We start from the raw sequence: 26,366 nt of genomic DNA, 5'->3' as shown, positions 1-26,366 counted from the left end.
CAGTCTTGATAATTAAAAAAAATCAATTAATACGATGAAAAGAAATCCATGAATTGATAATACAATTCTTTAAATTGAAGAAAAGTCGGACATTTTTTTAATTACAATACAAGGTTCAATTAAATGCATTCATCTTGTCGTTAGAGACCAAAAAGAAAAAAGGTTAGATTTTTACTCATTCAAATGACACGATCATTGGGGAAACACGAAAATAGAAAAGAAAATGCAAATTTTCTAAACTAAGAAAGATTCTAGTAGACTTTTGTTTCGTTCAATTTTTGTTTATGCAAATTTTCTCTTTTTAATTCTTTCGAACAGATAGGTTTAATTAAAAATCGTATCGAATGTGCTCATTCTCGTTATCACTGAAATTCGAAACTAATAAGTAAAACATGATGAATATTATAATATGATAGAGAATGGTGAATATGATAATGTGATAGAGAATGATGAATATGATATATAATATATGATAATATAATAGAGCCAACAATAGATCAACTGTCCAGGAATGTACAATTATATGGCACTATTTTTTTAAATTATCAGTTGCTTATGCAGTCGAATGCCGTTGTAACGAACTCCTAAAGACCGGAGAAATCTTCGTTATAACGAAATTTTGTTCTAAATGAATTCTAAGTTTTTGCATTGTTCCTATGTAAAATTAGCTGGGAGAATTAGAAAAGTGTTCATTAGAACGAGATTTTCGCCATAACGGTATTCGTTGAAACGGGATTCAACTGTATTTGAAAAAATAATTAAAAAATTGGTTTTTTTTCTACTTCGACAATCATTTTTGTAATTATAAGACAAAATACGGAGAGATAAATTAAATTTTTTTCATAATATTTACATATGACACTTTAAATTAGTCATTCTATTTTAGATTACATTCAACCGGACAATCATAAAATACTCTGTGAATAGTTAATTAAATGTGAATGTGAAGAGCATAATGTTGAATTTGACGAAATGTTTTTTAAAAATATTATTTTCAAATTATATCATCACATGTTTTCTTACGTTTTCTTCAAAAAAAATTGTTTAACCTTTTACCAGCCGAATTAAGATTTGATTTTTCTTCATTTTTTACTGTTATTCCCGCTTTTTATTCTTTTAGTTTAAAGATATCAATCATTGAAAATTTATGGGGAAAACATTTTCCCTAATTTTTTCTGGACCTGTCAATGTATATAGAAATAACATTAGAATTAAAAACAAAAGAAATTAACTTTATTCTTGCTTGAAATAATTTCTATATATTTCTATATAATATTCTTCCACAAATTTAAAATAATTAAATTTATGGAATAAGTGCTGAAATAAATGAAATTTTTGTTTTGTAAATTAATTTTGTAATCTCACACTTTCGGGGAAAAAAATCAAGTGCTTTCATGTAAGAAAAATATTTTTTTTTCTAATTAATAAAACCGATGTTTCCAATTGGGGACATTGGCCGTTAAAAGTGTTATATTATTCAACAAAATAAATTATTTTTTTAATATCTTAGTTGACTCGTGAAAATTCAGACATCTGCCCTTTCTACTTCTTATGTGGAAGATAGATGGCTGAACTTCACGAACATAACACAAACGTAACTCTGACCATCATAAATACGATAGGCCATGCATATACTCACGCAATACGTTCTGGCTTACACCAATTGCTTAGAAATTCTAGAGTAATGTTTACGAGGTCCAAGTACGGTTAAATAGTAGTAAAGAATCAGTCAGTCCACAACAAGTCCTAAATATATTTATGTCGACACAGTCGACATTCATAAAAAACGACTCCATTACCCCATCGAAAACGAGCGTTGTATTGGGAGGTCGTTGTATCGAAAATGATACAATATATTTAACTTCTATAACGATATTTTATCTTGGCCCGAAGAGTATATCGATATCATTATATCGCTATTTCACTGTGTTTCAACCATTTCTTTGCAAAACTAATTTCGAGTTCGCGTGATTTATTTGATTGAATGGTCTTTGTAGGTAGTTTCATTAGATGGAAAATAACATGGAAAGGATAAAAAACATTGGGGACTTATACCAGTCGTTGTTATGACCTACCGAGCCTGGGGTGACCACGGATAGATGGCGTCTTCATTTCCACCCAACTCCAATAGTTGGAAATCGCCGCATGGCGATATAAACCGAAGTTGGTGTGTGGTAAAGTAGTCGTTATAATGAAACTATCGCAATAACGCATGGTCGTTTTAATGTTATAAATTGATAACATGTTTTTATTACGAAAGATTACATCCATCATCCAAAGATTTGTCTCACAATCATTGAAAATATGATTCACCCATTTTAAAAAATATTGTTTTTTCTATATTTTTTTCATTGAACCTTATTCATCTTAACTTACAGTCAAAGATTTATAATTTCCAATGATTTCGCAATTTGATGGAGCTATAAGAGAAAGAAAAATCAAATCGTAACGAAGCGAAAAGTTTTCACCGTCAATATAGATTCAAGTCCATCCTCGGATCTTAATGAAATGTTGATTATAAAATCGATTCCCGAGTCGAATCTCAATACTGCCTTTGAAAGTTGATGAATTTTTGATAGTGTAATTAATATTTATTGCTTTTACTATAATCATTATTAGATTTCACTCAACAGCTTTCAATATTTATTCGTATCATCATAGAAATAAGAACCTAAATTATTTTTCAATTTCATCTCTCATTGTATTTACATTATGTAAGTTAGACCAGGCCCGTCATTTAGGGGGGGAGGCGGAGGGGCCATTGCCTCCCCCTCCCCGGCTTTTGAAAATACACTACAAATGGTATATATATACATACAAATATATATATATATATATGCGTACCTTTAGTACATGCTCTTTGCCCCCCCCCCCGGCAAAATTCCCCCCACCCCACCCCTGGAAAAAGTTGAAATGACGGCCCTGAGTTAGACCATCGCTCCATCGTAGAAATCTCGGTAGCCTAAAATTCCTACCACGTGAGAGATGGTTTACGGGGTGGATATACCATCTACCGAGCAATAATTACGCATGTGACTCTCTGCGAAAAACAATATAGAAAAATGCTTTCCGTTTTAAGATCGGACGAATATTTCCGGAGTTATAACGTTTTAACGTTTGTGACGTGCTTTTGTAATGGTTGTTACGCACCAAACGACCAACGAAAGTGAATTTTTTCCCCCAACAAGGATTGCAACTTTTTGAAAATGAACTGAAATATTCAATCCCGTTAGACGTCAAGATCGCCCATCTTCTCTCGCGATTGGCGCTTTTACTCTTCGTGAAGTAGTACAGTAAACCCTGTCTTTAACCTAATCGGTATAAGCGGAAACCTGTCTTCAACGGAAAAAAATCGTGGTCCCGTGATTTCAATGCCAAAATACATACTAGAAAACCTGAATTGAACAGAAATCTAACGCGGAAACGGAAAGGAAAATTATGCTTCCGTTAAAAGGAAATTTCCGTTTGTTTGATCGTACAAAATGTTAAAAAGTGGTACACCGAAATTATTTACGCAAATCTATGCTTGCAAATGTGAGTTCGTTTCTGTACTTGATGCTGTGGTTTTGATAAGCCATACGTACATAGTAAAGCAGTTGCTTTCTGAAATTGTAACAAACTTTTTCGGAAAAGCACGCTTTTCCACGGGAGAAATCAGAGTAAATGTTGAATTTCCAAATGATAGGGAAGACTTACAAAATTGTGTGCAAGCTGTGCAAATTCCGTTATCGCAAGGATGAGCAGGGCCGGAGTTAATTAGAGAGGCAAAGGACAACTGTCCTGGCGGCAAAATTCAGAGGGTGGAAAATTTTAGGTGGCGACACCGTTATAAAATCATTGAATTTTACAGTGGTAGGGGCACCAAAGTCATGTTGTTCTCTCTCTCTCTTCCCTCGCAAAATTCTTAGTTACAGCCCTGATGCTGAGGATTACATAAACATAGACAATAACGTACAAACAGAACCTAACACGACAGATATTAACACCCTAATTGAAAATTTTTGAGGAAGTTAAAAAGCACGTAAATGTCATTATTTTAGAAGAAAAACAGTGTAGGTCGGAATTTTATACAGATGCTGTCAAAAATCTAAATACAGTATTAAGTAACTATAGACTAATTACTTATTTATTTTATCTATATTTAAATTATTTACTTTATCTTCGATTAATTTTTTTAAATTTTATTTCAATCACACACGAGATCGTTACATAATTCTACATATTATATCAATTGAACCTTTATTAAGTGGAAACCTGTGTTTAACGGAAAAAAATCTCGGTCCCTTGTGATTCCGTTGAAGACAGGTTTTACTGCACGTTGTGTGTGTATTACTTTCGTTCGCTATGCTATATTGGCAAATTTATCTCCAGATTTGTAAAGTATTAGTCAAATGAGAACTTTCTGAATTTTTTTTTTCCCAAAATCAGCACTTTTTTGCCAAAATGTGATAATTTCTCTCTCCTTCCTGTGAAGACAAATCTTTTAAGGGAAAGTGCAAGTAATAAAAACTGGTTTACAGGTTTACAATCTATAGCTTTCTTGGGGTTGAATTTCTCTCAAGATTGTAGCATTGTTATTAGCTTCAAAAGCGTCAAGTTATGCTTTCGGTGAATTTTTAAAAGTGACGTAATCCATTTCAAAAGTGTTATAACTCCATAATTTTTGGTCAAAATCCCAAGAAAAAGGAAAACACTTTCTGGTATTAGTTTTTCATAAGAATTCACGTGTGTAATTATTGGGCATTCGATAGTATCTAACTATTTGTATAAGTTACAATTGGTTTTAAAAACTAACCTGCTTCAAGGACATGCAGCACATGGATATTTGTCAAAATCAGTGATTAAAAAACGGTGAAAGGGTGAAAGCTTATGTAAACTTGTCAAATATGTATGGTAGAAATATTTCTATTGTTCACTAAGCATCTAACTTCATAAAATTTAATAAATGAAGAGGTATCTTCTTAAAAAAATACTTAATAGTACATCGATGACCCCCTATGTCTACATAAGTGATAATAATTGATGGCTCTTAATGTACCACAGCTTTCATCCTAGTAATTTTTCATTGCTAAAGAAATAAAATCGACATCATCAATCATTCGCCAGACATTTTCTGTCTCAATTTTCACGGGTCCTTTGTTGTGATTCTTCAAGTGAGAGTGTGTAGTGTCTAATGACGCACTACGATCAGACACAAATTATAGCATTAGTCCTTTTAAGCGTCTCCGTAAGAGTGATATACTCACTATACAAAAAAAGCCCAGTTTATCGCCATAATTGATGTCAGAATTGTTTATTGGGGAACCTGACTGTGCATTTACGTGAATGAAGTATATATATATATATATATATATATATATATATATATATATATGTATATAATTTATGTATTATATATTTAATATTACCACTGGAAATGTAGAACATGCCCCACATACGTAGCATTTATGAAAGCATTATTCAAATTATTCATTTCAATAGAAGATGTAGACTTATTTCAGCATTTAGGAGAAGCAAGACCGTTTCACAATTATGTATGCTTTATAAGTCAGAAAAAAGTTGCTCTTGTTTTTTGTGTTGTGTTGTATATGTATGTGTTTTGCTTTATATTTTTTTTATATATTTGTTTTACTTTGTTTTGTTTAATTTAATTTTTTCATCATACATCATAATTTTTTTGTGTTGTGTGCGTATGTGTTTTTTTCCTTTGTTTATTTCTTATTTAGCAATAATAATTTTGTCCTTATGTTGTATGTGTTCGTTTTTTTGTTTCCGTTTATTTTTTTTATTCCTTAATTATAATCTAATTTTTCAATCATCTATTTGTGGAGGAATGCCCTCTGAATGACAAATATGGTCCTCGTGAATTCATTCAAATTTTTCTGTCTATATGAAATGGATAGATTTGATTTTGAAGTACAGTATAACTTACGTGTTTGTATCCACTCACCAAACTGGAAAAATGAAAAAATGGCACTTAATTATTGTTTATCACAGAATGGTTACTTGAGTAATGAATGTATAAAAGGTCTGTTATATATACTTGCTATGAAGAGATTTTTTTTTTTTAATTTGCGCCTTGAAGTTGGAAAGCTAAATTCAACCAACTACTGCGGAAATTTTTTTATGGGTTCAAACCCGGATTTTCGCGACGTGAAATATCTACAATACCCACACTACCGCACAGGGGCTCTTTTTTGACTGTTAAGATTTCCTCTCAAAGGCTCAGTTTGTGATATTTTCTCTGCGCATACCAACCATTATCATAAAGGTTACAAAAAACGTCAAGTCACAGGTAAAAAAAATATTTTCTGCATTTAATAAAAAGCAACCTGTGTGACACTATATGTTTACTCGCTAAACAAGTGCAGGATGATTCTTGAATACATTTCAAGAATTTTTTTCTAAACTGGAACCGTACCTCTACGACGAACGGTTGATGAGATAAAGGCCGAATAAGAACTTACAGGTGACCCTGTATAGCTTCAACATAAGCGCCAAATTCTTGCTCATATAATGAATAAACTTCTAATCTTAATTACAAGAATCGATTCACATATTTATAAAGGGGAAACGACTATACTACGGATACCTTACAGAAAAAAAAAATCAGCAGAGAAAAATTAATTACAAAAGAGTTTTACGTGTATTTCTTAATTTCGTTAATCATTAATGAATCGATACCGGTATCTTTCCAACAACGATTCAACGATTTAATCATACAAGATAATACCGTATTTCCATTACACCAATTTTCACTGTTAACCATCGAGGGGCTTATCAGATAATTGCTAATGAAAGTGATTCTTTCCTTAAATTCGCACGTCTTGCCTAACGACTCGTGCTATCAAGAAACTGATATCTAGTTCATACGATGCTGCTATCTATGGTAAAAGAGGAAAATATAAATCACGCTTTTTAGAGCTTCTATTCATAGGGTTTACGGTTTTTCGGCGTATCGTAATATATTTTCCTCGCCTTTTCCTGGAAGATGTGACTAGCCACTGTCCGTGGTGCGCAAAATGTTATTTCTCGAAGAAACATGAGACCCACGGGTGCTGTAAGAAAATATTCCCGTCTCCACAAAGTCCATATCTATTCGTGAAGCAAAAAAAAGAAACCCAACATATACGAAAAATAAAAGATCGGAAAAGAGCTCTTCTAAAAAGTAACTAAAGAATACGTGCAGCATTTTTATAAAGAAATCGTGATTTTTTTAAAAGAAAAATACAGTAAAACCTCTCTTTTGCGGACACCGACGGGACGAAAAAAATTCATACGTAAAAGAGGGGTGGCCGTTAACCAGAGGTTTCAAATGCATATTTTTATTTCACAAGGGGAAATTATTATTTGGACGTAAAAGAGAGCTGACCGTGGTGGGTGTCCGTTATGAGGGATTATTCTATACCACTGTACAGCAGGGCTGGTCAATCTATTACCGGACATGCCCGGGCATGTATTTTTTTCTTTTTTCGACCACATGACCAACGCAAGCAATAAAAAAATTAACATTTTCGTTTTTTAATTATTTTCATCGACAATGATCCAAATATTTCTTACACATTCGTGAAAATCCCCAGAAAGGCTTCCTTTGGCAACAATGATGATTTTTTAGTCAACGTATTTCGATATATATTTCACGGTCCTAATAGTTAGCAGCCCAGGATACGTCATGGGACCCTCATATACTGTAAGTGGAATCAAAATGGAATCACATACTGCAACTGGGCTTTTCTGGAAAACACTTCTGAAAAAGACTTCTTTTCTGGAAAACCGGGAAAAAACTTCCAACAAAATAATCATTCTGATAATATTCACAGAAGAGAAAAATACTACTTAAAGTCTGTATAAAAACGTAAAAATCTATTGTTATACTGATATTAATTTTAGAATTGAACGACTTCTTGGATAAGCACCTGGACGCTTCCCGGAGAATAAAATTAGAGTTAAAATAATATTTTAAATTTAAAAAATTATGAGATCCATCTTTACACCCACACACACTTTAGCTTCACGTTTTAGTTCCCAAAAATAATTGTCATGACATTTTCAAATTTGTGGTTCTCCGTTATGTAGGTGCTCCAAGTCAAAAATTCTTTGGTGAAGGTACACTTTTGGGTCATTTGATCATTTTTGTCGCACCACGGTCATTTTCTGCACACGAGGGCTAATTAGACCGGGACCTACAATTTATTGCCGATTCCGAACGGCAGGCTTGTTTTTTATACTCGTCGAGAGGTTGGTGCGCTAACCCCTCGATGGGGGACTCCCGGCGGTAGCAATTTTTTGCTGCGGTCAAGTCGCCGTTTTTTTGTTGTACCCCTGTGTCAGGAAAGTTTTCTGACAAGGACGAACCGGGTATCGAACTCGCGACACCTTTAAACATCCTTTGGTACTTTAGGCGAGTATCTTATCGACCGGGCTACCGCGCCCCACACTTTTGGGTAAGCACCCATTCAATGCAATGAAATAAGGCTGAAAGTTCCCGGACGATTGGTTAGTTTGTTGTGGCTCCCACTAGAGTAGCGCTTGATGTGTCGGGAGATGTATAAATTACCCCTTTATACCGATACTCCTCAGAATTTACATTTTGGCACTTACAGCCTTTTTTTATTCCAATCTTCAATTTCAAAAATATGTTTATCCACATTTGTTATGGACATCTTTTTATCAGCCACCTGCCATCTTGTTGGGCATTTTGCATATGTTCTGGCCTTGTATTTGCATATTGGTCTAATTTCCAGACTAAATAACATTATAAATTTCCGATAGAGTTATTATACTCGTCATACACTAATTATGTCACTACATTTTTATCACAGAAGTAAAGGGCGATTATAATTAAAGTTCCCGCTGTGTGTGTGCGTGCGCGCGTGTGTGTGTAGAGAGATAGAGAGAGAGAGAGAGAATAGTTTTCTCAAAAACTACTACTCTAAACACATCCATTAAGTGATTGGAACTGTGCCGAAGTTCACCCAAGTAAGTGACCTTTAAATGTGTGGCGGGTCCCTCAAATGATCTAGAAATGTTCCGCGGGTCACTCAAGTGAACTGGAAATGTGCCGAGAGTCACATAAGCTATCTAGGAAAATGTGCTCCTTAGTTCATTTTTACAAAATTAGGTTTGAAGTGGAGATCACAGATTACTCAGAGGGCCACATTTAGCCCACGGGCCATGGGTTGAACATGTATGCTTTACAAATACTTAACTGCGTTACTTACTTAATACAATTTCTATTTGTATAAAAGTCATTTAAAAAAATATTTCTGATTTTGTCAAAAGCGGTGGTGCTGATTTCATAACATAGAAATAATTTTTATCATGTTATCGGTACTGATTTGATTTTGTTTTTGGGATTTGAATTTATAAAGTGGCTGATTTTATTGACCGATGATGTTACTAGCGGTTGGTACCGTATCACAATTTCTAGACCATGAACGACAGAAAAAACAACAAATATCTGACCCATGGACTCTACAACAGGGGTGCACATCCTTTTTTAGTGATTCAAACGGCAAGTATTTGTGTACTTTGACTAAAAATCATTCAACACACAGTGATATTCTTTTTAGATTCAAAAATTTCGAGAACTCGAAACCCACGCGTTCGTTAGTTTCATAACTGCTGATGATTCTCTTCAACAATCCAATTATTTCTACGACCATGTCAGGCTCAAGAATTTCTATGAAACCAATCTTCACATTATATATATAACAAAACATATAACCAATTATTTTTCAGTCCCGGCAGAAAACTTCTGAAAACAGTCGCGAAATTGGAAAAACTTATTTCCCGTTATTCAATTACGAGACTCTCTGTAGGGAAAGGGAGGGGGATTGTTTGAACACGATATTATTCTACAACATTTTTGTAGAAAAAGATCATGATTGCGTCTCGAAAGTATAATCATATAAGTAATCACCTGAGAAAACGCTGTTCATCTATTATTATTGTCAGTTCGATGGCCATGAAGATGTTAATTCGTTAACTAGATATGCATATTCGTTAATTATAAAATCGGGCTGAATTTCGCAATGAAGTTTCCTTGGCATTCTTAGCTGTAGTCATTTTTTGAGTGGAGGAAGTCTATGGCCAGACTTTTCTCCGTGCGTCATGTGTATAGCCCGCAACACTGCCCCGACATTCAATACATGTGCAGTAAGAAGCATACATGCTGAGGTCATGGGCGTTCCACGGGCCAAATGTGGCTATCAGAATCATCGAATGTGGCAGCGATAAATTACAAAATCATGCGAGTTCCCCAAGAAAGATGGAATATATTACTTAAGTGGCTCGTGGCATATTTCTAGATTGTTTAAGGTTTAAGCTACAAATGGAACATATCTAGATAATTTAAGCGACCCCAAGCACAATTCCAAATTAATTGAGCGCGACCCGCGGCACACCTCCAATTTTCTCAAAAATGGCTCGTTGTACATTTTCAGAATATTTGAGTGGTTTTCGGCACATTTGCAGATTAATTAAGTATATGGCGGCGCATTTCTAGATGACTCGAGTGGGGCCCACGACACACTTCCACATCACTTGCGGGTCTCGCGGCACACTCACGTGTATAACTTAAACGACTTACGAAATATTTTAGTTCACTTAAGCGGCCGTCATCATTTTAATACATCAATTCGGTGGCTCTCGGCACATTTCCTAATCGTTTAAATGACTCAAGCGCATTTCCAAATCACTTGGATTTCCCGCGGCACACTTCCAGATCACTCAAGTGGTCAGCAGCACATTTCCAGATCACCTGAATGACTCGAAGCACATTTCCAGGTATCTTAAGTGGCCAACGCTACGCTTCTAAACCAATGAAACTGCTTGCACTTTATAAAAGGTTGAGCACTGTTGGTATAGAGCAAGGTTGATCAACCTTTAGGAGAGTGCGGGCCACTTCATTGGTTTGAAAATGTGTCGCGGGACACTTGAGTGATCTGCAAAAGCACTGCAGGTCACTTAAGTCATCTGTAAATGTGCCACGGATCAATTAAATTATCTTTAAATGTGTCATGTGTAGAGATGTGCGAGGCGGGAATATTTTCGGAGAACGGAGAATAATCTGAAAATATTCCCCCATATGTAAAAACTGGAAACTAACTCGTGGGTCTTCAAATAATCTGGGAATGTGCCGCAGGTTACTTAAGTTATATGGAACTGTACCGTGGGTCATTAATTTCTGTGAAACTGTTCCGTAGGTTACTTGAGTAATTTGCAAATGTGTGGCGGGTCACTCGAGTGCTTCAACACTGTGCCATGGGTCACTTAAATGATTTGTAAAAGCGCTGCGGATCACTTCAGTGATCTGTAAATGCCATTTAATTCATTTTTTCAAAATGAGCTTGAGGTCGCAGGGCACATCAGATTTCTGCGAGTTCCATATTTGCCCGCGGATCATAAGCTGAGCATGATTGGTATAAAAGTTTTCAAATCTCGTTTAGCTACCCGATAGCGAGGACCCTGATCCCGCAGGCGACAAACTGGTTGTCAGCTAAAGTTGGTTTTCGAGGCGAAAATGCAAGCTTGTCTCTCATTTAGAAAAGTCTCTCAAAGGAAGCACACAGATTTACAACACACTATACTTTCATAAAAATCCATACCCAACCGAAAATACTGTCCCCCCGAATCGAAGTATTCAAATGGAGAAGTAACAATATCATACCGCTAATAAAAAATCCTAATTTAGGCCACTTTAGTGTAAGAAATGGTATTTTAAAAAAAGTATTTTATGAAAATTGTGCCAATGAAAATGCACAATATTACAATGGATGATTCTGAAAATAAAATAAAATACGAAAAAAGAAGAGGTAAAATAATTATATTGAGCTATGATAGTTCTCCTCCTATGAAATAAAAATAGAGAAAGAAGTAAAGAAAATTTAATATTTTAATATTGCCTCAGATCAAAACACCATCAAAATTTAGTAAAATCTATGCATTTCTTTTTTTTCTGAATGAAATTTATTCCGAAACATTAGAATAAAAATTAGTCGAAATATTCGGGGATGGAAATTCTTCATTTTCGCAACTCTGTCACTCTAATTGCAATGAAAAATGGAATACGGAAACATAAAAGTGCAAAAATCAAGAATTTCAATCATCGACATCTCGGAAATAAATTCCACGAGATAAATTTATTTCGGTTTTGTAAAAAAAGAATTACTTTTTGACATTTTTTATAGGGATCGGAATAAAAAAAAATATTCATTTTTGAATCAAAATTCCTTCTTTTATATCTTTTCATAACTTCATTTCAGTCCTTTCGGACACCCTTCGTGAAACACCCCCCATATAAACATTCAAAAGTTTTTTTTTCCTAGTAAATACCATTAAAAAAATGATTATTCGATTCGAAACTCAGACGTTGAAAGATTAGCGCAGGTAAAAACCGCATGGCTTTCACAATAATGATTTCAGCTCACGAAATCAGGAATTTCCATTAAATTTTAGTTTCCACCTCATTTCGAAAACTTCTTAAAACCCACTAAAAGCTTTAAGTTTTTTATATACCACACACAAAAAACTTATGACATTAAAGAATAAATTTAATCACCATAAATCTCGTTTTTACGAAGAAAAGTTTTTTTTTGGTTTTTAAACAGAAAAATCTCAATTCAATTTTTCCTCACTCAAACCTACATAAATTTTCTCTAGAGAAATTTGAACTTATTTCCATTTTAATGGGGGGGGGGTCAACGGAGTTTACGAAACTATCCAACAATAAATTCAATTAATTTTGAACCTGTTAACTTGCAAAGTCAATCAAAAAGAAAGAAAAAATTGAGTTTTCTCCCCGAGTTATAATTACTAGTAATGTCTGGGAACTGGTGTAGTTTTGAGACTGTATTGGCACACTTTCGACAGTCAGCGTGCCGTGAAATTGCTGATCCAATTCATCTTTACGGGAATTTCACGAAAGACTGATCCGATAGATTGATCCATTGATTTGACGTTTATCTACTGATATTCTATGGATATCATTTCTGCGCTTCTCTGTAAAAATCGATTCGTTTCACATTCGGAAAGAAATTTGTCATCTCTGCGATGTCGTCTCAGAAATCGTTATTCGATTTAAAGTTTCCGGAAATTGGGACATTTTATCAATAAATAAACCAAGCTTCGAAGTTTCTTCGAATGAAGAAACTTGATTCTTATTAAAAATTTGATAGAAGAATTAATTCATAGGATTTATAAGCCCATGAATTTCTGAAACTTCATAAATATATTTTTGTAACTCTGCAATTCACGGTTGCCAAACTTTTTTTGAAGCGCAACCCCTTCCTTGCTTCACTCGTGCTGTAATCAATTTTATCCAAAAAGTGATATTGCATTGCTTAATTTCAAACTATAAACTAGTTCCTCCTATACATGCTGTCCCAAATTATTTGTACAGCCGTCATCACTTTAGAAACATACAGTGTGGTTACAAATAAGCTGATAATACTCAGATATATACAGCGCCTATTTTACTATTTTCCTAAAGAAAGTTTTTATTATTCTAGTTGATGGTTCTTTTTATCTTTTTTTTAGTGTATTTTGATATTTTAACTTAAAAAAAGTAACTAACTTTTCGAAAATCACCAAAATTTACCCAAATGTTGTGTGATAATTGTTTTTTAAATCATTTTGTTAAGAAACACTCGTGTTAAAGCATAACATGCTTTGCAACATTGTGCTGCATGACATTTTAACATGTCATTATTTGAATTAACTCAACAATAATTGTGTTCACCAGTATGGATCGACAACGATCGCTTGGATGGATTTTTTGTTTGCGTAATATACGTTTTGTTAATGTGATGAACAAAATTGAAAATTGAAACTGAATTCAGTTGAAATAGCACTCACAGAGACACTTAAGTTTCAAGACATTTCAACTAGTTGTGTTTGAGAAAATCTTCCTTATCTGACTAAAAACAGTTTAGAGAAAAGAGTATTTTTTGTGGAAAATATTAGCATATACAGGGTGTTCTGTTAATGGACCGACAAACTCAGAGGGTTGTTACTAGGCATCAAGAGGAACAAAAATTGCATGGAACATGGTTTCACAAACCACGTTGAGAGGGTTAAAATCGCGGACGGTTTCGACGCAGGTTAATGCAGGTTTCGACGTCACGCTGGAACGACATAAAGTAGGCCTACAATGATAACTACAAAAAGATTTATTTGACTAATTATTACAAGAGTTGTTGGAAAGTGGCGGCCGCTAACGTCATTGCACAGTCTACAACGACGTAAAAACGATTCCCGGACGGGCTCGAAGATACCAGGTATGCTTTTGATGTCTGCCGCAGCGACGACAATCCGCGCTATGAGATCCTCCGATGTGCCCATAGGCGTCGCGTGAACGAGTGATTTAAAGTGACCTCATAGGAAAAAATCACTTGGATTGATGAACGCAATTAGCGATCAACTGACATCCAAGTTTCGTCTTCTCTGGACTCACCCTCTCAACCTGGTTTGCGACACCATGTTCCATTGCAATTTTTGTTCCTCTTGATGCCTACTAACAACCCTTTGAGTTTTCCAGTCCATTAACAGAATACCCTGTATAATGCCAGCCATCAGGGTTTTGTTAAAATATTTCAAAAATGCTTCTAGTGCAGGTAGAACTTGAATCAAACGCAGAAAATTTTATAGAATTTAAAAATTGAAAAACTAAAAAAAATGGATATTTTGGCAAAGTTGCGCGCATCCACCCTCTTCAGACATTTTGAGTTACCGGCCGTCATTTGAAAACTTTCTGGAATTGAAAATATGTTTCCAAAGTCAACGGTTGGAGAGATATCCGCTGTGCAAACGATCTTCTCGCCTCCGGCGAGATTGACATGCCAGAAAGATGGACGTTCTTGGCATCACCGGCCGAAGCAGTCTTACCACCAACTCAAGACACGATTATCAACTCGAATCCGTTAATACGAATCCACCGGTAGCTTGATGGAAAATTAAAAGCGTCGACTTCCGGCCGCAAAAACGAGTAAACGATAAATCGAGTAAACGAAAAAACAGCGAGGAGCCGAGCAAAATCGAAACACTATCTATAAGAGAACTATACTAGCATTAACTATGTATAAATTAATTCTAGGTATACAGGGTGCATAGATAACAGGGCGTATTGGATTTCACTGGAGAACCCCGTTGGTCCTAGAGGCATAAATGCAATAAGAAAAAGTATCTAAACAACGTGTTGTACTCAGATGTAGCATTCATGTTTCGAGGGGTTGTATGGCTATTAAAATAAAAAAAATTAACTTTTTATACCGTCCCCGCGTGTGCCCAAAAACTCAATTAGAAAGTTGTTGCCCTGTCTTTCCCGATGCCAACAAAATAAAATACGCGTATCTAAATGCGATATTCACTGAGATATTCGAATTCGACAAACGGAGGAAAGTTGGAAAAAACAACATTAATGCGAGTATGAAATGGTTTTCTCTGGAACATTTCTGACGAATTTGCGCATTCAGGAGATTTTGTGTGCGTGTATGTGTATACATTTAACGTAGTTATGACGTTAGATTTTTAAGTGTTCGAGAAGTGCTGCCATCTCTTTTTCATATTTGAATTTAAAGTATGACTGAATTTTCGTGCTTGTGTAAATATTGTATATATTCAGGGTCTATCTGTTAAAATACTACTAATCTCAATTAAGAAACTGAAATTTGAACCAAATATATATATGTCTCATCTACCCCAATATACGAGTGAAGGTTCAAGATTTGCACTGAATATAAATAGTTAGATATTTCAATGCACAGTGTTTCTTAATTGACAAAAAAAGGTCAATATGAAACACAATGAGATCGGCTCAACAGACCACCTGGGTCTCCATTGATTCTGGATATATATAGAGAGATGGCGAACTATTCTGAAATCGATGGGAACCCTGTTTCCATGTAGGGATAGACTTCAGCTATCTGCGAGTTGTCGTTTCGTTTTTTTAGAGCTATTTCCGAGAAACTTTTCGTATATCAAAAATTTCCCACACTGAAATTAGTTTATTCTCCAAGTATCGTACGCGCGCACATTAAAATATATTAAAAAAACGTATAAGTATTCACTAAAGTAATATTACACTGCAATTAATGTATATAATTCATACGGAAAAACGTTTAAATAAGTTTAAATACACAGGGTGAATACTTCTCTTACCGCATTTTACTGGCAGCGCGATCCTAGAGGCATATTTCCAATTAGATGATTTGAGTCGCCCCACGGTCATTTTCTGCACACAAGGGCTAATTAGACAGGGGGCCTACAATTTGTTGCCGATTCCGAACGGCAGGCTTGTTTTATACTCATCGAAGGGTTGGTGCGCTAACCCCTCGATGGGGGACTCCTTGTGATAGCATATTTTTCCTGCAGTCATGTCGCCCTTTTTTGTTGTACCCCAGTGTCAGGAAGTTTCTCAGACAAGGACGAATCGGGTATCGAACTCTCGACACCTGTAAACATCCTTTGGTACTTAAGGCGAGCATCTTATCGACTTGGGCAACCGCACCCTACTTTCAATTAGAAATATTACCCAATAAACGTACAGAACTCAGATACGTCGTTCTTGTTGCGAAGAATTGTATAGTTCATAAATCTTTTCATACGGACACCCTGTCCTCAAAAACCCAATCAGAAAGTTGTTGCCGTGTCTCTCCTGGGGCAAACAAAGAAAATTCCACGTTTCTAAGAGCGATATTCACTGAGATATTTGATTTCCAAAATCGGAGAAAGTTGGAAAAGAACAACAAAAACTAACGGACAACGTTTCTTTCCCAACTTTCCCACCGATTTTTGAATTCTAATATCTTTGCGAATGTTGTACGATATTTGGATAATTTTTCCAATTGGAACTATGTTTCTAGGATCAACGCTTCGCCAGTAAAATGTAATGCGGCAAGAGGAATTTAGTAATCACCCTGCATATAGTGGTGATTTTCAGTAAAAATATTTTAAAACAATTTTTTCATAGAAAAGCAGCTTTCTTTAAGCTATAAAATGGTTCGTGTTGTTTCATACAGCTCTTAATAATCTTATGTAGAAACTATTTTTTTCCATCCGACATGGGTTTCACTATGCGCAGTGATATATTTTGTTCCTTGCAATTTAATAACAACAGTAATCGATACTTTCAACTTGAAATTTGTTTTTGAAGAATCTAATTTTTTCTGCTAGTTACGATGGTATTTCTAATAAATATAGACAGATTTCTGTTAAAGCATGTATGCATTATAAAAACTTTCATTTAAACTACTTTTAACTTTCTTTATCACAAAACAGGCATTTAGCCACTAAACTAAATAAGTTTATATTAAGTAATAAATATGTACATGTGTATAATGTACCAATGGTATATATATTACGTGAAGTAATGAATTGGTAATTATACATTTATCACTTTCACCGGTGATTTTGCAAAATTCTCTAAGGAAGTTGTGGTAAATATAGAAAAAATATAGAAATATCACTTTAATTTTTAACAACTTATCGGTTTGACCGCGCTGGATGCATGCATTACACATTTTTTCATAAAAAATTAAATTCAAATAAGTGTGAAGAAGCTTGAAAAGTAAAAACATTTTATTAGTCTTGTTAATGTTGACCTTTTCATCAACATTTGTAAATGTAACATTACCGATCAAATTCGCCATCCTAGACTGAATTAGAAATATAGAATACTGAATGCATAAACATAGTGTAATTAATGGAAACAAATGGAATCCGGAAGCTTTAAATAGTTCTTTGACGAGTTATCACGTCCACAAATATGAGGTAGTCGATTATACATAATCACCGGCAAATGTAATTTTACTTCGCATTTATTTATCAAACTTACAAAACGTTTAATCACATTTACTGTAATATATAAATATACCGATTACATAGGTGCTTTTCCGTCGATCATAACTAATCAACAAATAAACTAAATGTCATATTTCCATAAGCGATTCAATACTTTACGAACGACATTAGTGAACACAATTTAATTTTGAAAAGTAAGCAACGCATTGCACTATGAAAAAAAAGTCCTGTTACCAGTGGCCTGTTAATTATTCCCACGGTGCCAGACATCCTATATATATTATACAAATTAGAAGATTTTTTTTAAGCACGAGATTTTATATCGGAAATTTTATTTATACAAAATTTGTAAATGATACGTTATTTTTACAGTTTCGAAATAACTATTGTTATTGAAGAATAAATGCAGTCTATTAAATTTTATTTGAAATCTTTCTCGGAAAATACTTAGCCATGCATATAGATATGTAGTCATGTAGATTCATTTAGTAGTCATGTAGATTCATTTAGTAGTCATGTAGATTCATTTAGTAGTCATGTAGATTCATTTAGTAGTCATGTAGATTCATTTAGTAGTCATGTAGATTCATTTAGTAGTCATGTGGATTCGTATATAACAAGAAGCACATGTTGATTAGCAAAATTCCCCCGTGAAATGTTCATACATTTTGTAAACAAAAACTTCTCCTCTTAGACAATTAAAAATGTAATTAAACAACTCAAAATGATATACAATACATAAAAATGCAAAAATATTTATATATCCACTTACCATCAAACAGGTCTCAAAAAAAACTGGTTCATTCAAACCATTTTGTAGCAAATGCAAGATGAGAATATGATATTATATGTATCCGAGGCATCAATCATATTGTCTGTATATTATCCTGTGTAAGTGATGGAAAGCGTGCGATAAACAGATTTGTAACATACGAGCCGAAAGGAACAATTTTTCTTCTCCTATTATTATTATTATATAGTTGTTATTATTATCATATTTAGTTGGTGTGTTTCATCATGATGTGTCGTGAGAGAGTGAAACTTCTTGGAAGGATTCTGTTCCCCGCACGCACACACTGGCTTTTTTCTTTAGTTTAGCTCGCACGAGGAGTCCCAAGAGCAAACAACACGATCCTCCTCCTCCGCCTCTAAGAATCAAAACCTCAGCTTCCAGCGCCATCTCACTCCTAAACCGATGAATTTTCCGGGTTTGCTTTTCTTTTTTTCCCGAGGATCCTTTGCCACGCGTTTCATGCAATTTCCGCTCATACTTTTTATTTATTTATTTTTGTGGGAAAACAAACGACTTTAGAATTTATTCGTATAGCGTAAAAAAAAAAAAAAGAAGCAATTTGCTATTATTTTGTACTTTGGTCATTCTCCCGAGATCGCACAAAAATGAGCAAAAAATTATCAAAAACAAATGTCAATCAATAAATTCTTAGAGGCACTTTTTTATCTGCTGATAAATTAAATGGTTATAGTAAAAATAATTAAAATTCAACATCTATTTTGGCAGCACATTTTCAACTTGGACAAGAATACTCCGAAAAATTTCTCAACTACATTTTATTTCTCTTTTTATCTGTGCTTATCGTGACTTTTTTTTCGTCAATTTTATGGAGACATTCGTTCTGCTAGAGCAGCGGTTCTCAACTTTTTTTTGACTCGTGTGGAGCCCTTTTGAGTAAAAAAAAATTCTATGACGGAGCCCCGTAGGCCCATTTCTTAATTATTCATCAAAGTTACTGATTTATTTTTACTCTATTTAAAAATATTTATAATTATTATTTTTTTAATTCCATTGTTATTTTTTTTATTTTCCTCAAGCGGCCGCGGAGCTCCTGGAGAGTGCACAAGGAGCACCGGTTGAGAACCACTGTGCTAGAGCATAGTTCCCCAACCTTTTTTGTCGCATCGCCCCCTTCTTCAGAAATTATTTTCTCCCATCGCACCCCAACGCAATCTAACTCATAGGATCCTATTTTCCGGGTTTGCTTTTTTTTCCCAAGGATCCTTTGCCACGAGTTTCATGCAATTTCCGCTCATACTTTTTATTTATTTATTATACCCATAGCTTCTACCGCCCCCCCCCCTGGAACATTCCATATCCCCCCAGGGGGCGATAACTCCCACGTTGGGAATCACTGTGCTAGAGTATGAGAGGCACTGACATAGCACAAAGAGTTTTCGGAGAAAACATTACTTCAGCTTGATACTGTAGCCAAGAGAGAGAGAAATCTGGATTTTTTTTAATTTTTATTCCCTATAACTTATTACCAAACCTTCTTTCTGGCTACCTAATGAAAGTAAAACGGCATTTTTATGTTTTTTCAAGACCGATAAAAGACTATTCATGTTGAAAACATGTACTTTTCAGCAATACTAGAAGTTACTAGAGCATGTGGTAAAGAGTGGAAATAATTTTCAAATATATATTTCCCACAAAAAAAGTAATCAGATGTACATATTATGAAAACACTTGCCACTTTTTTCTGCAATAAATCTAATTCGTAAAGTAATTTCAATTCTACTTGATTTGAATGAGAATTCAAAGGATGCCTACATTGTTTTCTACCTTTTCAGTAAAAAATTTGGTTGGTTCAATTCCTCCAGTACCAGTTGCCACCTGTGTTTTTCAAATGTCACAAATGGGAAAAAAACTGGAAAATATTTCATTTGGCTATAAACCACGGATAAAATACATTTAAAATTATATAAAGGAATGAAATATGAAGGTATACTGGTCTTAAAAATACATATAATTAAAATTAACGATTTATTTTTGTTTTAAGATAGAAAATTTTCATTTTAAAAATGAGCTGTAGACAGCCAGGAAGAAGACATTTTCTTAAAAATTAAAATTTGTCCAAGCAAATTAAAAAATACTGATGAAAAAATTATAAATAAAGAGACAACATATCAGAAACAGGGACAATGGATATTCAAAGTTGACAAGAGCAATACAGTAGAACCTCTTTTTTGCGGATAACGGCAGTTACAGTTAAAAGGTTAATCAAAGGTTTAAAATGCATACGTTTTCATATATTTTTCATCGCACGACCATTTTATTGATTTGATTTTTTCACAGAATATGCTGTGCCAAGTCATCTCTGTAAAAATGGAAGTTTTGTATTGTGCCTGCTGAGCATGACTTTATGGGTCCGCGCCGTATTTATTGTATGCAAATAAAATAAAACATAAAATAAAATGCTTTATCCACCAATCTTCAACATCAAAATGAAAACCTTACGTAAGCGCCATTAACAGGAAAATTCAGAACTGAGCTGTTAATCGCGTACACTATGTAGAACTCTGATTTGCATATTTCCAGGTATTGGCTTCCGTGCGGAGTCCTCTATCGACAAACATTTTAACCATTTTTTGCTGTATTAAAAAAGAAAATCTTGTTCTTGAAAATAACTTTTTCGCAAGCCGGCGTTAAAATGTTCAAATTCCTTCAATTTTTATGAATTAAAATTCAGAATATTCATAATGTTTTAAGCTATTTACGAATTCATGGGACACCTTGTATACGTACATATGATATCTGTCTAAAATTCTATTTTTCAAATTTTATCGTACTTCTTTTTCCGGAGATTTCATAATTATTCGTAAGTTGAGATATTTTGTTATTATTTTTGTTGGTCTATGATAATCGATTCAAATTAATCTCCGCACCAACTAGCAACGGTAAATCGATTCAAAATTTTTAGGCATCGATTTACAAACTTTACTTCAAGGCCATATTTCGTCCAGGATTACCTTATGCTCAACGTAGGCATATAGGGGCTAAATTACGTACTTCTACTAAAAGTTAATATGCATGAAAGAGACTAGTAAAATAAATTTAAACATGCGTATTATGATTAGTGCAGAATCGTATGCATGACAACATATCAATTGATATACACAAATTGCATATGACGTAATGTTTTTAAATAGTATAATGAAATAGTTTCAGACATCTATTATATTTCAATAGAACTTTTGTTTTTCGGTTTATGGGCCACAAAGAATCGGTTTTCGTAGACCTCTACGTTTTAAAGGTTTTCTACGAACAAGGCAACTGCATTTACTAGAGGTTCATCAAAGTTATATGAACGATTTCATGGAGAAAAAATTAATGAGGGCTTTTTGGGGCTTCATTTAACACTATGAGTTCTGGAGGCTTAAAAATATATTCATTTCAGAGGAATCATGTGTATTACATAAAAATATATTTTTAAGATTTCTGTATACGTTGTAAAAGTATTTTAGTACTTACTCAGAAGTTACCACACATTTCAGATGAGCCGCTTTGGTATAACTTGATGCAGGGGTCTTCAACCTTTCAGACGTTGCGGCAATTTCTGAATTTCCATAAAGCCCGCGGGATAACATATTAAGTACAGCGGTATTCGTAATTGTAAGACAGAATCCATTAACAAGAACTTGTAATGTGCATTGGTGACTTAACAGATCGGCCAAACACGGTATGGATTACAAACAAGGGTTTCAAACCTAATTGAAGATTTTTATTTGTTCAGAATGCTTTTATTTTACCACTTTCTGAAAATCATTTTTTATATCAATTATTTCTTTTTATAATTCTAAAATTAATTTAGATAATTCTCTGATACATTATTTATTTCATTAATTCTGAAATTATTTGTTTCAGTAACTCTGAAATTATTTATGTCACTTATTCTGAAACTACTTCTGATATTATTTCTGCTACGAATTATGAAATTATTTTCGTTACTAATTCAGAAAATATTACTCCCCGTATTTCCGAAATTATTTTTTTCAGTAATTATGAAACTATTTCTGTCACTCACAACTCAAGTCACGCTGCAGTGTTAATGGTAGTTGAATGCAAGCTTCATCGATTTATCTTCATTTTTTAAATTTTAATCGATTTCAAATGTTTTTTCAGTCATTTGCTAAAGCTAATCAGCGGGCTTCTTCGTAGAGTTCGGTCACAATTGACTCTCGGCCCCATGCGTTGAAGACCCTGACCTAATGTTATCTGAGGTCATGATAGAAATAAAAATCCAAAAATACATTAAACTATGAAAACATATTTTGAGAGAAAAGAGAAGAGATATCATTCTGCGGGAGACATATTCTCTCTCTCTCTCTCTCTCTCTCTCTTCTCTCTCTCTCTCTCTCTCTCTTCTCTCTCTCTCTCTCTCTCTTCTCTCTCTCTCTCTCTCTCTCTCTCTTCTCCCTCTTTCTCTCTATCTCTCTTCTCTATATCGCCGAGGTCAATTTTAGATCAACAATGAATCAAGCACTTTGATTATTTTTCTTAAAGACTTACCTTGTGTCAAAACTAGTTTTGCGCTCCTTTTCTTGACGCAAGCAGTTGTTCCAAAACATTTTGAATTTCTGAAAATGTTTATTTGAACGATCAGGCGTATTAACTGGGAAGAGTCTAAAACCTCTATTTTGAACACATCCGCATCAAGGATACATCAACGTACAAAATTCGCATCAAGGAAACAATAGTGCTTATTTTCAGCTTAAATCATCATACAAATTATCGCTGTTATTACTTGTGCAGGGTGGAGACATGACTTTATGAATGATAGTGTGTGCGTGCGCAATATTCAGTGACAGCCCCATTTCTCCTCTTCTAGTTACGTATGAACATGATCTAAGCGTATCATAATAATTTTTCCCGTTTCCCTTAATCACTTTTATTCTCAGGATGTTTTTGAAGATGAGCGAAGTATATACACAATTACAATGAGAGTATGTGTGTGTAAAATAAGTGGAACGTTAATGAACATTCATGAAAATTTTCAAAATTTTACAACCAGTGTCCAAAATTCTACAGCTTCGCGTATGTTGGAATTCATGCGTATGTTTTTCAAATAAATTTGCCAGTAAATAAAATTTATACTTTCTTTCAAATAAATTTTCCAAGTTTATTTTCATATAGAAATATGTTTTAGAAACAAGCATAAAATATTTTAATGGATGTATATAGTCAAGTCGCACTAATGTGACCATCAGGTGTCTAATGTAACCATAAATGACCATCAGATTATATTCAATAAGACGAATTTCTGCAATCCTAGCCGAATCAAGATATTATGGAAATGACAAAACTGCATGTTGAAAGATTCCTACATCTACCTAGATCGAAGCAGACTATTACTTGTACGGTTGCTAATGCACCTCGAACACATTCCTCTGCGGAATTGCTAACGAATCGGTACATGCCGGAATATTCGTTCTGAATGTATTAGTAACCCTTAACTCATTTATGTTGCTGTTAACTTCAGCAGACTCAGATCTAAGTTCTGCTTGGATTGTCCGTTCAATGATTGCTGAATGGTGCGTGGCGGTACCTAGCGGTGAATTTTCCGGTGGTGAACTGTTGTCGGTGAATTGCTGGCGTTGAATTTTCCGGACACGATAATAATCGAGTGTGGTCCAAGATGTGCTGAATTGGGTTCAAGTTTGGAAAATTGAGAGACTCTTTGTATAGTGTTCAGATATTTCAGAATCACGTGGTACGTCATGTTTCCGATCTTGAAGATTCAATGCACCCCGGGAAAGGCAATAAACATTTATTGATATACGCAATCTTCAAGGGTGAATTTATAATCATAACAATGGAAAATGGCTTCCAGAAGCATCGGTGAACTTGGACAATGTGTCATTTATTAGCTATAGACAATAAAAATAAGAGGTGGTCACAATAATGCGACTCAACAATATATATTTGAAAATACGTTATCTCAACGGAAATTCTTGTTTGGAATATTTACATCGCATTGAAAGTTTTGTTTTAACAGACACTTTTTTTTTCAAACTGTTTTGCTAAACATGATCTACGAATCTCATGATTTAAGCAGATAATGAGATTCGTAATTCACTAGAACCGAATGCTGAATAAAAAAGTGAGAGATCAAGATGAGTCAACAAATCCAAGGATTTAATGAATAATAAATTTAATGAATATATTATATCCTTGTTCGTGAAATTTCGATCATTCAGAGGATTTTGCGATCTAAAAAAATGTTTCATTCTTGAGACACAGAAAGATTATTAAAACATTTTTAAATTATAAATGTATCGATTTTTTCGTTTTTTATTGAGTATTTATTTAAGAGCATATTATTATATATTCTGTTTGTATTTCATATCGAAAATAACTCTTGATTACACTCAACATAGAAAATGTTTTATCATTCACTAAGCTAGCAAAATTACAAGATTTTTTTCACTTTTATGAAGCGAACATAATTAAAACTCTACAATTTTATTGCCTAAATGTAAGTTTAATTTACAATAATAATACTATTACCATATAATACTATGACTATACAAATAATAATCACTATGAATATCTATTACTTCGATGGAAAAAAAGTATTTTTTTTAAAAAAACGCTATACTTTAGAAAATAATAATAATTTATATAAAAAAACATCGGAATAAGTTACAAATAGGTGTGGTATGACACCTGTATGTGCGCACACACCAGTGTGTGGTGTTTTTCTTTTTAACATAAAAAAGTTCAAATCACATCTACAGATGACGCTACACCCTTAGAAAGTTTTGGAGGACATGAAATTTTTCAGCTTTTACAATTTGCATATGTTATGAAGATGATGTAACTCTCCGCAATTCAAACGGAGGTTTCAACAACTGGCTGATGAGATGATGAACTCAGGAAAGAAAATTTAGCTGTCTCTACGGGGAATCGAATCCACGTCCTCTCACATTCCAGGTGAGCGTGCTAGACCACTACACTATAAAAGTAATAAACTTCTTTCCTCAGAGATTGTATGCACTGAACGAGATCGTACATGGATAATCAGGCCTAACTCAGCCAACAGATCACACACACTGCCATTCTTCCACTAGATGGCACAGAAGAGGATGTCACTCTCTCCACCATCACACAAAGGTTTTAATGAACTATCCGATGCGAAGATTAATTTAGGAACGTGAGCTGCATGAGTTGGCTAAGTGTTAGGTCTCGGTCAGTGTGCGGTCCCGTTCAGTGCATACAAGCTCTAAGGAAAGAAGTTCGTCGCTTTCATAACGTAGTGGTCTAGCGCGATCATCCGGTATGTGAGGGGACATGGGTTAGATTCTCCGTAGAGGCAGTTGAATTTTCTTTCCCGAATTCATCTCATCAGCCAGTTGTTAAAACCTTCGTAGCGCGAATTTAGTCCGTTAATTCCATATCTGATGGATTCAGTTTCAATTAATTTTCATCTCGGTTTCAAATGAAACACATCTCGGCGTTTTATGATGCCTGGGCTTGTTTCATCACAATATCATTACTATTTACTGAAATATAGCTTTTTAAAAGGTTTTTCGATATTCGAATCACTGTGTATTTTGATACCAGACACGTGATGGGAGAGAAAAACCTCTAGATAGGCTTCATTCACCATTTTTGTCTTCAATGTACCGGAAATGTATTCAGAATACGATAACCATGGTCTCGTCCTATATTCTGAAAATTTTCTCTTCAAAAGACCATTAAACAATAACATGAGTGCTCTCTTCCGAGATGTAATAGCCCTGTTTGTGTCGTCGAAAAGACGAAACGCAAT

General features: G+C 34.2%; 1 protein-coding gene across 1 annotated transcript in view; it reads right to left on the bottom strand.

Annotated features, from left to right (window-relative positions):
• The window catches only part of LOC149078941 (transient receptor potential-gamma protein-like), a 140,741-nt gene extending 121,861 nt beyond the window's left edge, over positions 1-18,880 (bottom strand). The window contains exon 1 of the mRNA XM_089240470.1: positions 18,572-18,880. The gene's annotated coding sequence lies outside the window, so the exon portion shown is untranslated. The remainder of the gene's footprint in view (positions 1-18,571) is intronic.
• Between the last annotated feature and the right edge of the window lie 7,486 nt (positions 18,881-26,366).

Source organism: Pholcus phalangioides, unplaced genomic scaffold, assembly GCF_987345545.1.
Source record: "Pholcus phalangioides strain wild (caught in Gottingen) unplaced genomic scaffold, Ppha-v1.0 ptg000013l_1, whole genome shotgun sequence".
NCBI lineage: Eukaryota > Metazoa > Arthropoda > Arachnida > Araneae > Pholcidae > Pholcus > Pholcus phalangioides.
This window is presented reverse-complemented; position numbering and strand designations above follow the sequence as displayed.